General features: G+C 38.7%; 1 protein-coding gene across 8 annotated transcripts in view; it reads right to left on the reverse strand.

Moving 5' to 3' along the window:
* ARHGAP32 (Rho GTPase activating protein 32) overlaps positions 1 to 16,458 on the reverse strand; it is a 274,553-nt gene that overhangs the window by 205,369 nt on the left and 52,726 nt on the right. For 4 of the 8 annotated variants that reach the window (XM_084976600.1, XM_084976602.1, XM_084976598.1 and 1 more), the window contains one exon: positions 5,980 to 6,068. The exons of the other annotated variants lie outside the window; for them this stretch is intronic. The gene's annotated coding sequence lies outside the window, so the exon portion shown is untranslated. The remainder of the gene's footprint in view (positions 1 to 5,979; positions 6,069 to 16,458) is intronic. 8 annotated transcript variants of the gene reach the window in all.

Raw genomic sequence — 16,458 nt, forward strand, 5'->3', positions numbered from 1 at the left:
GCAGCCACCAGAGGCAAGAGAAACACGGGGAACCTATTCTCCCCTACAGCCTCTGCCGGAAGCACGGCTCTGCCAACACCTTGATTTCAGACTTCTGGCCCTCCAAAGTGAGAGAATAAATTTACCTTGTCGTAGCTACCAAGTTTGTGGTAACCTGTTGCAGCAGCCACAGTAAACTAATACACCATGTAAAGCAACATATTCATGAATTTTGGGGTTTGGACATGGACATATTTAAGAGGGCGCTATTCATGCCTACCAATCTTTATTTCTTCCTTTACTCTCCTTGGATTTATTTTATTTTCTCTCTCCTCAAGTTAGATGGATAATTCATTAATTTTTTCTGGTTTATTAATATGCATACTTAGGGCAAATAATCCAAGCATACCTTAGATACAATGTGGGTTCCTTCCAGACCACCACGATGGTGGTCAAAATTTTTTGGTTTCCCAGTGCATATACAAGATGTGTTTCCAATATGCTGCAATCTATTAAATGTACAAAAGCATTATGAAAAAAAAAAGCAACACACATACCTTAATTTAAAAATATCTCATTGCTAAAAAATCCTAACCATCATGTGATAACACAAGGTTTTCACAAACCTTCAACTTGTAAAAATGCAGTACCTGCAGAGTGCAAAAAAGCAAAGCTCAATAAAATGCGGAATGCCTGTATACATGGTTTTAGTTCAATCCCATAGGTTCTAATACATTTTAATATATTTTGTCATTTTCTAAATTTTACAATGTCCTTTTTGATCCAAAAGTTACTTACAGTGTTTTAATTTCCAAGTGATGGTGGGGTGTGTGTTGGATGTGTTTATTTAATTATTAATTTCTACTTTTATTGCAATGTGATCAGAGACTACTGCCTCAACTTTTTCTACTTGGGGAGATTACTTAAGGGTTTTTAATGGCCTAATATGTCATCAGCTTTTGTAATATTCCATGAGAACTTGAAAAGAAGTTGTGTTCTGTTTTTAGAGTATAAAGTTCAACCTAATTAGAATTACCTCGTGTTATTTGGGTTTTTCTAAATCCTTATTTTTCCGCCCATTGCTATCTCCGGTGTTTTTAGTTTTCCTTATCCTCTATATGGGTTGACTTTATGTTTGTCAAGGCTGTTATCTGAAGCATAGTCATTGTGTACCCTTTATCATTATAAACCTTTTTTGTCTCTTTTAATCCTTTCTGCCCCGAATTCAACCCTGTCTGATATCAAAACCTATACTTCTTTCTTGTTAGTTATTGCTTCAAGTAAAACCAGAAAACTTTGTTCTATGCTCTGAAAACAGAGCAGCCATGAGCAATTTACACTAACCATACGTAAGGTGAACAAAGACACTGATGTAAACAGCACCACAACGGAGGTCAGATAGGTCACCCTTAGAGCCACATCACGACAAGAGTTACACCTTTCCAAAATTGAACAGTGCGTAAGAGGTAAGAAAATGTCAAATCCTGGACACCACTAATGTTTTAAAAGTTCAGCATGTGGAGAACAGTATGGGGGATCCTTTAAAAACTAAGACGACAACTACCAAATGTCCTAGCAATCCCACTCCTGGGCACGAATCTGGAGAAAACCGTAACTCATACACACACCTTGGAAGTTCCCTTTGTGGCTCACCGATAATGAGCCTGACTAGTATCCGTGAGGATGCAGGTTTGATTCCTGGCCTCACTCAGCGCTGCCATGAGCTGTGGTGTAGGTTGCGGATGAGGCTCGGATCCCATGTTGCTGTGACTGTGGTATAGGCTGGCAGCTGTAGCTCCAATGAAACCCCTACTCTGTGAACTTCCATATGCCGCAGGTGCAGCCCTGAAGAGCAAAAAACAAAACAAAACAAAAAAAGATACATGCACCTCAATGTTCACTGCAGCACTATTTACAATAGCCAAGACATGGAAGCAACCTAAATGTCCACCGACAGAGAAACGGATAAAGAAGATGTGGTACATATATACAGTGGAATATCAGTCATCAAAAAAGAATGAAATAATGTCATTTGCAGCAACATGGATGGACTTTGACAGTATCAAACTAAGTGAAGTCATAAGTCAGACAGAGAAAGCCAACTATCATATGATATCCCTTATATGTGGAATCTAAAAAAGAAAATGATACAAATAAACTTATTTACAAAACAGAAACAGACTCACAGAGTTTGAAAACAAGGGAAAATTGGAGGGGGAGATAAATTAGGAGTTTGGGATTAACATATACACACTACTATATATAAAACAGAAAACAAACAAGAACCTACTATATAGTACAGGGAACTCAGTACTCTACAATAACCTATACGGGAAAAGAATCTGAAAAAGAATGGATATATGTATAACTGATTCGCTTTGCTGTATACCTGAAACTAACATAACACTGTAAGTTAACTATACGCAATAAAATTTTTTAAAAAAGAAATATGAAAAACCAAAAAATAAAAATAAAATATAAAGGTCAGCATAAAAGACCTCTCCCTCCTAGAGTATTTCTAAGGTTATCGTCTTTCATACCCATGTATACACATGCCCAGCAATTTACATATTGTGAATCGCAGAGCAACTGCTTCTGAGATCTCTATCTACACTTGAAATATATCCTCAAAAAAATGAAGGGACAAAGTTTCAGTATTCAGTACCATCCATCCTCCATTTCTGACTTCTGAATAATTTTCATTTAAAAAAAAAAAAAGGCAAATACAGTTGACTTGCACAATGTGGGGGCTGGGGGTGGCAACCCTCAACAAAGTCAAAAATCCAAGCATAACTTACAGTCGGCCCTCCCTACACCCGGGGTGCCCCCTCCCTATTCAAGGTACCTCCGCATCCATGGATTTAACCAACCACAGACTACATGGTACTGCAGCATTTACTACTGGAAAAAAAAAAAAAAAAACCCTCATTTAATCAACCAGTGGCATTCAAACCCATGTTGTTCAAGGAGCAAATGTACCGTATACTCCTCAAGGATTATTCTGACCTGTTCATCTGAGGTACGTTTCCGAAAACTTTTCGAGGATTCCTGTCCTCCAAATGATCACCAAGAACGCTTAAACCTATTTTTCAGCCAAGTGTTTCTAAGGTCTGTTATATACACTATACTTAGGAAGCACAAAAGAGTAGGTAACACAGTTCTTAGGCAACCTCTCCAACCAGCTAGCCAAAAGCTCTGTTCTTCTGGTCCAGAAATATCATTTATCCAGTAACTTTCAAACTTTTCTAATATTCTGACAGGTAATTTCAAGAATATTAACATGTTATTTGCAAAGATTATCACACTAAGACTTGCCTCAAACCTTCTCAGGTCAGACCACGCCTTTACTTTTCTGTCACACAATTCTTAACTTTCTCCCAGACTGACAATGGAAGACAGAAATGTGCTCCAGTGCAAATGAAAAGCACCTAAAATCTGGAGATTATTAATATGTACATTAACCATTTATACACACAGAATACTCATCCTCAATCCCACATAATTTAGCCTCCGACAGAGGGATCCGTAACCACTTCATCATCAAAAAAAAAAAAAAAAATTCTGGCAATCCCATTACCACACCATCTCTTTTTTTCTAAAGCCCATGGACAAACAATGAAAAGGAATTAAGCTCTGCGTAAATGAGGTTTTTGATACCACAACACTTGCATAAATTGCTTAAGAAAACTAGATCAGGCAGAGGAGGTCATTTAAACAATGAATATGCTTTCCCTTTAACAGGAATATTCTCTAGAACGAATTAGCTTTTTTTTTTTTTTTTTTTTTTTTTTTGTCTTTTGCCTTTTTTTTCTGGGGCCACATCTGGAGCATCCTGGAGAGCATAGAATAGACAAAACAAGGGGAAAAGACTTAATGACTGGAGGTGAATTTTAAGGCAAAAGAAAAGGATCTGTAAATAACAAAGGATTCAGAGTATATTGAGTCTAACGATAAAAATGTGTGAATAAGCTCTGGGAGCAAGAGGGAAAGAAAAAATTATTTTAGCCCTAGCACCACAGTACAACAGAAAACAAAAGGTCACCTTTCACTTCTAGACAAAACAAAAAATATCACTTTTACCAGGGGATTATTAACTCAAAAATATGGACAGCTTGCTGAACAAGGAAGCCCAAATGTTACGCTTACTACTTTTTGCTCCAGCAGATTAATACATCTTATGCCCAATAAAGGCTTTCATCTGAGTGTTTGGGCAGAATGCTGGAGGGTCATTTTCAAACGTAGGTATAAGGCAAAAAAGCAGTAAAGTTACTCTCCAGTCCAAAGGAACCTACTGCAAATATTCAATTAAAATGAAATTGCGTGGAGTTCCCTTGTGGCCCAAAGGGTTAAGGATCCTGTGTTGTCACTGCTGTGGCTCAGGTCACCACTGTGTTAAGTTTAGCAATTAGTCTGTGGTACAATGGAATAGAAGAATGTTTACTTTTGGTTTGTTTTTTACATTTTCCTTTCATCCAGGCTGCGACAATCCATGACAATGCGAAGCACAGGAAGAACACAGTAATTAGTCAAATGTTCACGTCACAGAGAAAGAAAAGGTAGAAGGAGAAGTAACGTCAGGAATGCTAATAGGAAAAGCAGAAGTGATGATATTTTTAAGATATAATCTTGGCATAATTTAGGAAACAAAATGAAAAAGATATCTGCTTACTTTTATGAATTCAGACACTTTATTGACCTTTTAAAAATCTGAAATAAAGATGTGATTTAAATATCAATTTAAATACCAAACATTCATTTAAAAAACAGGGAAAGGGAATTCCTATTGTAGCTTAGCAGAAACAAATCTGACTAGTATCTGTGAGGACGCAATTTCGATCCCTGGCTTTGCTCAGTGGGTTAAGGATCCAGCGTTGCCATGAGCTGTGGTGTAGGTCACAGATGCAGCTTGGATCTGGCACTGCTGTGGCTGTGGCGTAGACCAGTGGCTACAGCTCAGATGTGACCCCTAGCCTGGGAACCTCCATGTGCCATGAGGGTGGCCCTAAAAAGACAAAAGAAAACAGTGAAAGGAGTAAAAGCTGACAAAATGAAAAGTAAATTCAACTGTCCAAACATAAGTTTTTATGTGCCACGTTTCCACAAAGAGTCAAAGAAAATTAAGCAACTATGTCTAATAATGTCTATCACACTCACCAGAAACACAAATTCCGGCAAAAATAGAATCAAGTGAACATTTGCCCATATATTCCACTTCAACCAAACCACATTTTGGTACTGTGCTGAAGTAAGCATAAAAGGACTAATACCAGAAATTTCTGTTTAGAAATAAAAAGACGCCAACTCTATTTACTGGCCTTCATTTTGAATACTGGAGAAGAGCTCACAGACTCCATGGTGACAGCGAAGCAGTAAAATGCAGACCAAGAAAGAGATAAACCAGCTGCACTGTTATACACTAACCGAAATGCTACATTCAGAGAAAATATTGGTAAAGAAATCAAATGTCAGTGCCAATGTTCTGGGTACTGCACCATCTATACTGCCATCCCTGCAGAATTTTCAAAATTATACTGGATGTGCCAAGAGATTCAAAATTTTAGAAGGCTCCAGTTTCTGCAGATTATAAAAGCTCTACAACAGAATTCTTATGTATTAAAAACTTAGCAAGTCTAACCAATGAGAGTCCAAGAAGGGAAGCTGCATTTACTGAGGTTTAAATAACCAGCCTTAAGTTATATCAGTGGAAAAAGAACCACTGAAAAATTCTCTCCATTTTTTAAAAATTCTGGAAATTAACCAAAGGCTTGTAGCAATCCAGGGAGCATTTTTTTTCCCAATAAAAACAACTGAAGCTCAATAGGAAGAGTGAGTTTCGTGGCTTTTTAACGTGCCCTAAGCCTTCCCCTGTCCTGCAGTTCCCAGGGCAGCCTTGAAAACCAACAACCTATAACCCATGAAAGCCAGCAGCCTGAGAGACATCAGAGGTTTGGAGGTGCTTCAAAGCTTCATTCTCAAGGAATTCTCACTTTAGGGACCTACCTGGTGACTCCCTAGAACATCCCACTTGTACAGCTGTCTTTATTTGATCTGATTCAGAGGCCAAATCAGAGGCTGGAAGTCTGCAAAGACTGCAAGAGCACAAAAGGAAAAATATGGAGAGGCTATCAGCAAAGTTTGGGGACAAAGAAAAAGAATCATACATCTGAATCCCTTACAATGAGTCGATTTTTATTTTTATTTATTTATTTATTTATTTTGTCTTTTCTAGGGCTGCACCCGCAGCATATGAAGGTTCCCAGGCTAGGGGTCTAATCGGAGCTGTAGCCACTGGCTTACACCAGAGCCACAGCAATGCCAGATCCGAGCTGTGTCTGCAACCTGCACCACGGTTCACAGCAACGCAGGATCCTTAACCCACTGAGCAAGGCTAGGGATCGAACCCGCAACCTCATGGTTCCTAGGTGGATTTGTTAACCACAACAGGAACTCCGAGTCAATTTTTTAAATTAAGTTACTTAAATATTTTAATTATCGTCTTAACTGGAACAGGTGACATAATGAGACACATACATATAGGTAACGTTAATGTGGCCAGATAGCAAGTGACAAAATGATTTCTAAGCTGCTAAATGAAAATATGCAGTTAGCTGCTACTAAAGAATTGGAACATCAGGTGGCAGTCTTGTAAAAGAAATAATTATAGTAACACAGGCCAAAAACACCAACCTCAAGGTTAACATTACACTGCGTGTCCATTCCACATTATTTTATAAAACACACTTTAAAAGAAACAACTTACTATTCTTCCAATACACAAACAATATCTTTGAGGAAATGCTTCAGATGCTACTGAAAAAAGTAATTATTTCTAGACGTGGACAAAGGTCAAGGAGCTTCCATCTTCGCTCTCCTTCTCTCTCTCATTTTAAGTAAAGGATGCAAGTAAAACATAATGAATGACGCCACCGTGTTCCATAACATATTTACTGGTTTGTTCGCTTTACTTGTTTTTTAATTTGGTTACAAAACCTCTTAAAGCATTTTTGTTGGGATATGGCAGGAAAGCAAATAACTGTTTAGACATTTTTTTCTTCTCCAGGATATGTTTGTCACATCAAGTTAAAGGAGAATGGGTTTCTTTGGGGGGTGTTGTTTTCTTTTTTGACTGCCTCACAGCATATGGCGTTTCCAGGTCAGGGATCAGATCCGAGCCATAGCTGTGACGTAAGCCACAAATGCGGCAACACCAGATCCTTATTAACCCCTTGTGCCAAGCCAGGGATCGAACCTGTGTCCCAGCACTCCCAAGACGCTGCCCACCCTGTTGCGCCACAGCAGGGACTCCTAGAATACGTTTTTTAAGTGAAATTTCTCATGAGCAATACTTTACAACTTAACTCAGAGTAAAACTTTTTAAAAAATAAGACTTAAATATCTTTGGACTAAATGACTTCAACAGAAACTGTAGGACATACTGCATATCAAATCAATTCAATAATTGGCTAACTTTTAAAATGTAAAACATCTATTATATAACAGCCTAAAACTTACTATAGTATTCAAAATATAAAATAATTTTTCACAGCCACTTAGCAGATACTTTATGATTCTCGTACAAATATTTTCTTGGTGGTGTTAACGTTGTTTCACGTTAAGAAATCCTGCCCCATATATATATGTGTGGTCTGTGTGTGTGTGTGTGTGTGTGTGTGTGTGTGTATTTTATCTTTTGTCTTTTTTAGGGCCACACTCATGGCATATGGAGGTTCCCAGGCTAGGGGGTGAATTGGAGCTGTAGCTGCCAGCTTACGCCACAGCCACAGCAATGCAGGATCTGAGCCACATCTGTGACCTATACCACAGCTCACCGAAACACTGGATTCTTTAACCTACTGAGCGAGGCCAGGGATCGAACCCACATCCTCATGGATCCTAGTTGGATTCATTAACCACTGAGCCATGAGAGGACCTCCCCCTATCCTATTTTTGACAGCTATTAAACATGCTAACAATTATGTTTTCTTATTACAGATGAAAGCTCTGTAAAGAAGTCTTTTGGTTGTTAAATACACAACAAGCAAGTATGTCCAACTAAATGTAAACCACCTGAGATACCTTCACACTGTCAAATGTAAGCATGATATACCACCAGAATATCAAATATATATAACTATCAACTGCGAATAAAGTATAAGATAAGGACTTAAGGGAATTCTCTTGTGGAGTAGAGGGTTAAGGGCACTTGAGATTAAGGTTAAGCAGGGCATTGCCACTGCTATGGCACAGGTTCAATAATCCCTGGCCCAGGAACTTCTGCAGGCCGCGGGTATGGCAAAAAAAAAAAAAAAAAAAAAAGTATTTGAAAAGATAGAACATCTAACAAATGGATAAACTCTGAAGGACCATCCCATTTCAGAGCCCCTACAGAGTCAGCTCGGCCTAAGAGTGCATCAGAGCCCAACTTCTCTCTCCACCCATTTCTTCCTCTCCTTCTCTTGCCTTTTCCTGCTCAGATGCATATTATTCTATACTCATATTACTACTAATAAACTTCCTTCATATTACTCTCTGTCCCATAAGAGTTTGCTTCCCAAAGGAACCCAGCCTACAACAGCAATCAAACACCAGCAAAACTATCAGGGATTCAACCACTTGAAAAAAAACCACACTCATGGGTAAAATGCACAAATCTAAGCTTTTCCCCCGAGAGCACATCCCAGATCCCACAGTGTAGGAGTAACGAGAATGTGAGCAGAAAGCCACAGTCTTATTTGTTGGAGGTATCAAATGACAGAGTTTGGGGTCATCAAACTGTGTGTAAATTTGAGGGTGAAAATCCCAGAAAGGAGAGGCTACAGAAAAAAGACCATACTCCAAAAATAATTTCACTTCAAATTTGTGGCTGACCCCTTAACTCATATGTGAAAGAAAGACTTCATGGAGCCCACTGGAGAGTAGCAGTTAGAAGGCTGAAAGGGGCTGAGAAGGTATCTGAGCTGCTGCTACCACAGGGGAAACAGAATTTTCTATTTGAGCCAAACCTAGAAACTGCTGGGTAAACACCTCAGGCTTTACAGTGAGGCTCTTTCCCCAAAAGTAAAGGCTATGCCCCCAGAATTAAATGGGTCCTCTTAGGCTAGGGCAAAACCAGCCCACCCTGGTACAGTATCAACCCACCCTGGTACAGTATCAAACCAATGTACTCCCCAGTAATTTTACTGCCTACTAAATTAATACCCAGAGAAAGAGAAGACAGACTCTCTACAACCCATCATCCATAATGATTAGAAGATAACAAAAAATGTCTAAGTCATTGTAAAGAGAAAAAGCTGTCAATAGAAACAAACCACGCCATAATCCAAATACTGGAATTAGTCACTAGTTTAAACATAGACTAAATATTTTAATTAAAATACAGAAGTTATCAGACTGGATAAAACAGCAAGACCCAACGATATGCTGTTCACAAGCAATGCACCTTAAAAATAAGGACAAAGATAGGTTGAGAGTAAAAGCGTATAAAAAGATAAACCAGGAGTTCCCGTCGTGGCGCAGTGGTTAACGAATCCGACTAGGAACCATGAGGTTGCGGGTTCGGTCCCTGCCCTTGCTCAGTGGGTTAACGATCCGGCGTTGCCGTGAGCTGTGGTGTAGGTCGCAGACGCGGCTCGGATCCCGCATTGCTGTAGCTCTGGCGTAGGCTGGTGGCTACAGCTCTGATTGGACCCCTAGCCTGGGAACCTCCATATGCCGCGGGAGCGGCCCAAGAAATAGCAACAACAACAACAACAACAACAAAAGACAAAAAGACAAAAGACAAAAAAAAAAAAAAAAAAAAAGATAAACCATCAACACAGTAAGCCCAAGAAAAGCTGCCATGACTATACTAATATCTTTACCTTGCAAGAAAAAAGTATTAGAGGTAAAATATGCCATTTGCTAATAATACAAGAAAGGTCAACTCACCAGGAAAACTAAATCATAAATGTAAACACTCCAAATAACAAGACCTCAAAATACATGAGGTAAACACCAATACAGGCATACCTCGTTTTACCGCACTTCAGTTTACTGTGCTTTGCAGATGTGTGTTTTTTACAAATTGAAGGTTTGTGGCAACCCTGTGTGGAGCAAGTCAATATATCTGAGCCATTTTTCAACAGTATTTTGTTTTGTTTTGTTTTGTTTTATTGAACGGCCACACCCATGGCTTACGGACATTCCCAGGCCAGGGACTGAACCCATGAGATTGTGGGTTCGATCCCTGGCTTCACTCAGTGGGTTAAGGATCCGGCATTGCCATGAGCTGTGGTGTAGGTTGCAGACACGGCTCGGATCTGGCGTTGCTGTGGCTCTGGCGTAGGCCACCAACTACAGCTCCGATCAGACCCCTAGCCTGGGAACCTCCATATGCCGGGGAAGCAGCCTTAGAAAAGGCAAAAAGACAACAACAAAAAAAAAAGACAAAAAGAAATAATAAAGATAAGCAAAAATAAATGAGACAGAAAACAGAAAATCAGTAAAGAACTGAAAGATAAATATGAAAAACACGTTGCTAACCTGATGTAAAACCTCAATAAAAGTTTTAAAAACAAAGAAAACCACAAGCTAGTACTAAATAACATTTTTTCCTAATTGATTTACAGATTTCTAGTAAAAATGTTAGGTATACTGAGTCTAAAACCAGGGCTTTCCAAGGTTATCTACTCTATAACAGCATCCAGAAGAGGAATTTCAAAAAAAAACAAAAACAAAATAAAACAGGCCCTCTACAAAGAGGTGCCCAATAAGCACCTTGAACTCAGTTCTCATTAGTCATTAAGGAAATGAAAAATAAAACCATGGAGTTCTCATCGTGGCGCAGTGGAAATGAATCCAACTAGAAACCATGAGGTTGCAGGTTCAATCCCTGGCCTCACTCAGTGGGTTAAGGATCTGGCATTGCTGTGAGCCATGGTGTAGGTTGCAGACGCAGCTTGGATCTGGCATTGCTGTGGCTGTGGCATAGGCCGGTGGCTACAGCTCCGACTGGACCTCTAGCCTGGGAACCTCCATGTGCCTCAGGAGTGGCCTTCAAAAGAACAGAAGACAAAAAAAAGAAAAAGAAAAAGAAAACCAGATACACTGTACACCCACTAGATGGTTAAAACTGAAAAAGTGACAATACAAAAGACCATGGGGCAGCATTTTTCAAAGTACAGGCATACCTCAGAGATACTGCAGGATCAATTCCAATCACCACAAAAGAGGGAATATCATAATAAAGCAAGTCACACAAACATTTGTTTCCCAATGCATATAGAAGTTTTGTTTATGCTATACTGCAGTCTATTGAGTGTGCAATAGCATTATATCTTTTAAAAAAGTCATTAGTCAAGTGATTAATATTTGATCAATTTAATATTAATTTTATGCTAAAAAATGCTAACCATCAGAGTTCCCACTGTGGCACAGCAGGTTAAGGATTCAGCATTGCTGCAGCTGTGACACAGGTCACAGCTGCCCCTTGGATTCAATCGCTGGCCTGGAAACTTCCATATGCACTGGGTGCAGCTGAAAAAGAAAAAAAAAAAAAAAGCCAACCATCATCTGAGCCTTATAGAGTCATAATTTTTTTGCAACATCTAAGATCACTGATCACAGGAGTTCTTGCTGTAGTGCTGTGGATTAAGAATCCAACTGCAGGGACCTGGATCACTAAGGAGGCATGGGTTCAATCCCTGGCCCAGTACAATGGGTTAAAGGATCCAGCTTTGCCCCATCTGTGACACAGGTCATGGCTGCAACAAAGATTCAATCCCTGGCCCAGGAACTTCCGTATCTTGCAGGTGCAGCCATTAAAAAAAAAAAAAAAAAAAAAAAAATCACTGGTCACAGATCACCATAACAATATAATAATAATGAAAAAGTCTGAAATATTGTGAGGATTACCAAAATGTGAAACAGAAGCACAAAGTGAGCAAACTGGCACCAATAGACTTGCCTGACAAGGTTGCCACAACGTCCAATCTGAAAATACTCATTATCTGTGAAGCACAATAAAGCAAAACACAGTAAAACAAGAGGTGTCTGTAGAGTTGAGGGTCCCCGAAAACCTTTCGGGGGTCTGCCAGGATAAACCTATTTTTATAACAAATCATTACCTTTTCATTGCATTGCCACGATGGTATAAAAAGCAGATGGATAAAAATGTTGGTGTAACCATGAACAAAGGCCGTGTAATAAACTAATTGGTTAAGTCATTGTATTCTTCACTAATATGCACAAGCTAATTCAAAAAAACAAAATCTACTTTCATTTAAAATACTCTTGAAGTAAAAATTATTAACTATATTCAATCTTAAGCCTTGAGTCCATGTCCTCTTTGATACTCTGTGGGATGATATGGGAAGTAGGCAAAAAGCACTTCAGACTTCAATATACAAGACTCCTGTGTCTGAGGACACCAGTGAGTGACTGAGACGCGGGATGAACTAGCTAGTTCATTTCTCTCTGAAAGAAGAACAAACTATGGCCACTCAAACCATGAAATTTGGCAGATGTTTTCTCAAAAATGAAGCAAGTCTGTCACTTCAAATGATAAAATCTCAAATTTCAAGGTAAGGCAAATTTTTGGAAAATCTGTATCTGACACTGTGAGCCTGACAGCCTCTAATGAGATCAGTAATAATAATAAACGGCCCCAGAAAGCCAAAATTAAGGTGTCAGCCAAGGTTGGCTCTCATCTTCAGCTCTGGGAAGAATCTGCTTCCAAGCTCACTCGGTTGTTGGCCATGCTTGGTTCCTTGCAGTTGTAGAATTGAGGTTCCTGTTTCCTTGCCGATAGTCGGCCAAGGGCCACTCTCAGCTTCTAGAGGACACTCATTCTCCATCACAGGTGCCCCTCTATCTCTGGGCCAGCAACAGCCACACCTAATCCTTCTCATGCTTCAAAAACTCTGATTTCCTCACCTGCTATCAACCCTCTTTTAAAGAGCCTATGCTGTGGCTATACCTTAAAGTCAAGTGACTTAGGATTTTAATTACCCGTGCAAAAATGCCCTCCCGACAATACTCAGGTTAGTGCTTGACTGGATAGCTCGAGACAGGAATTTTCTCACGGGCTGCTCCCAGATAGACAATGACTGGGTGCCACAGGGATGTAAGGGCAAGCCTCTCTCTGGGAAGCATACTGCTCCCCTCATAGGTACCTTTGGCTCAGTGGTCCCCCACTGGCTTTGCCAAAACCTCGAGGACTGCACCACAGTCAGAGGGTTCTCCTACCTACCTTTCTTTACTTCCCTCTCCCTCACAGGGGTCAGATCTGCATTGATCTCTTCCAGCTGGAAGGATGGAATTTCTCTGTGAAAGAAGAACAAGCTATGGCCACTTGAACCATGATATTTGGCAGGTATTTTCTCAAAAATGAAGCAAGTCTGTCATTTCAAAGAAAATAATTGTGTTTGTGGCAAGTAATAAAATCTCAACTATACTGGGCTATAGATTACTCAAACATATCCATTATCAAAACTCATAAAATTATATACTTAAGACATGTATCTTACTATATAAAAGTTATACTTCAATCTAAAAAGATCTATGCTAAATAATAAACAATGATACTAAAAAGAACCCCTATTTTTTTAAAACAGTTACAGATGAAATGATGTCATGGCAGAGATTTGCTTCCGAATAATCCTGGTTGTTGGGAGCAGCTTTGTGGATAAAGCAAAAACTGATCATATGTTAAGGACTACTGAAGCTAGATAAGGGGTACAGGAGAATTCATTATATTTACTCTCTATTTTGTACATATTTTAAAATGTCCATATTAAAAAGATATGTAACCTAACCAATTCTTGACAGTGAATACAAACCAATAGAAATTCTAACACACAATTGGTCTGAGTACAAATTGGTACAACCCATTTAGAGCTAAACCTACTAAAAACCTGAGGCAACACATACACATACCCTTCAACTCAGCAACTCCCTTTCAGGACACCATGAAAAACTCATACACAAGTGCACAAGGAAACATCTGCAAGATTGTTCAAAGCAGTAGAGTTTGTGGAGTTCCCGTTGTGGTGCAGTGGAAACAATCCAACTAGGAACCATAAGGTTGAGGGTTCAATCCCTTGCCTCGATCAGTGGGTTAAGGATCTGGCATTGCTGTGGCTGTGGTGTAGGCCAGCAGCCGTAGCTCTGATTCGACCCTTAGCCTGAGAACCTCTATATGCCGCAGGGGTGGCCCTAAAAAGCAAGGAAAAAAAAAAAAATCATTCAAAGCAGTAGAGTTAGCAAAAAAAAAGCAATAATCTAAATATCTCTCAGATAATGGATGAAGTAACTGTGGGATACTCATACAATAAAAATATACATAATGGTTAAAATGAACTAGACCTTCATATAATTACATGACTATCAAAAAATGATGAGAAAAAAGCTCCAGAGCAATAAATATGACATCTGTTATATAGTTTTTTATTTTCTTGTTTTCTGCTCTTTAGGGCCACACAACATATGGAAGTTCCAAGGCTAGGGGTCGAATCAGAGCTGCAGCTGCCAGCCTACACCACAGCCACAGCAACTCGGGATCTGAGCCACACTGCAACCTACATCACAGCTCACGGGAGCGCCAGATCCCTAACCCACTGAACAAGGCCAGAGATGGAACGTGCATCGTCATGGATCCTAGTCGGGTTCATTTTCACTAAGCCATGATGGAAACTCCTATAAAGTTTTAATATGTACTAAGTAACAGTATGTATTTTATGTCTAGATCTATATGCTTAATAGAAATGGTACCATGAAAAAGTATGATAATGTACCAAATTCAGGTTAATGGTTACTTCTTGGTAAGAAGAAAGAAAAATAACATCAGGAGTTCAACTATATACATAATGTTTTATTTTTTTAATATCAAGTAAGATGTTAAAACATAAGGAACTAATGGAGCTGGTACATTGGTTTATGCTTCTCTCTATAGTTTCACTTTTGTCTGAAATATTTCAAAATTTTATGTAAACACAAAACAAAAAACTAAAGCTACGGCAAGAGTTCAAGACAAAGATTACCACTTGATATCTGACAAGCTAGCTAACATTATACATTTTAAATAAGATTTTCTTTTAAGAATCAATTTAATCTATTTCAAATATTACATGCTATTCCAGAACTATAAACTATCTTACTTCAAAATGCCCATAGTTAAATATTGATTTACAAGAAAATCCTGCTGACAACACCAGTAATACACAGTACAAAAATGTGAATTATGAACATCTAAACCCAAAATATAGTCAAAACATTGCATCAAGTAATTTTGATTATAAAAATACACATGTAAGACAAATAGCCTACTGGAGCTACATTATTCTTCTTAAAAATATATATATCCCAAGTAAATATGGCAAAATGCAAAATTTTATTAAGTTTGGATGACAGGCACATGAGTGCTGTGATTCTCTGTAAATTTCTAAATATTTAAAAACCTTTTATAAAGTGGAGAAAAATATAATTGAAATATCTGCAGAAAGAATGGTAACCACATACATATATATATACACATGCGTGCACGTGTGTAGCAGTCTAGGAAATTCTTCCCAAAGATCTCCCACACTGGTTGTTCAAAAAAGAAAAATGTTTACTGATTTTTAATCTGCTACTCGAACGAATTCGGAAATTTTTACACCAACAAAACCACCCTTTCAGAGTGGAGTAGGGAGACCTGCTTAAACATATGAACTATATGCTTCTTTAAAGCCCCTGTCCAGGAAAAACAAACCAAACCCAAAGGTAGTTGTTCCTATCTGTGATTCCCCACTTCACCACTACCTTAGTTTTCTACGTTAAGGAGGACTTCACGGAATGTGATCCCCGTAGAAGGCTGAGTGGTGCCCCACCCCAAAAAAGATGCGTTTGTGGCCTACTATTCACTCACACCCAGTGAATATTACAATCATTCAGAAAAAAACATTTTTTATTGAAGTATAGTCGATTTAAAATGTGTTAATTTCTGCTACACCGTTATACATATTCATTCTTCTTTTAATATTATTTTCCATTATGGCTTCTCATACGATATTGAACATAGTTCCCTGTGCTACACAGTAGGAACTGTTGTTTATCCATTCTATATATAATAGCTTACATTTGCTAACCCCAACCTCCCACTCCATCCCTTCACCAACCCCCTCCCCCTTAGCAACCACAATTTGTTCTCTATGTTCATGAGTCCATTTCTGTTTTGCAGATAGGTTCATTTGTGTCATATTTTAGATTCCACATATAAGTCATATATGGTATATGCCTTTTTCTTTCTGACTTAGTTCACTTAGTATGAGAATCTCTAGTTGCATCCATGTTGCTGCAAATGGCATTATTTCATTATTTTTTATGGCTGAGTAATATTCCACTGTATTTATATACCACACCATCTTAATCCATTCATCTGTTAGGTTGTTTCCATGTCTTTGCTACTGTGAACAACAAAGTCATGAACACAGGGGTGCATATATCTTGGGATTTCTGGATCAT

This window comes from Sus scrofa, chromosome 9, assembly GCF_054392235.1.
Source record: "Sus scrofa isolate SSC_HxYL_T2T_F1_AM1 chromosome 9, Sscrofa_HxYL_maternal_Yorkshire_Landrace_v2.0, whole genome shotgun sequence".
NCBI classification, from domain to species: Eukaryota; Metazoa; Chordata; class Mammalia; order Artiodactyla; family Suidae; genus Sus; species Sus scrofa.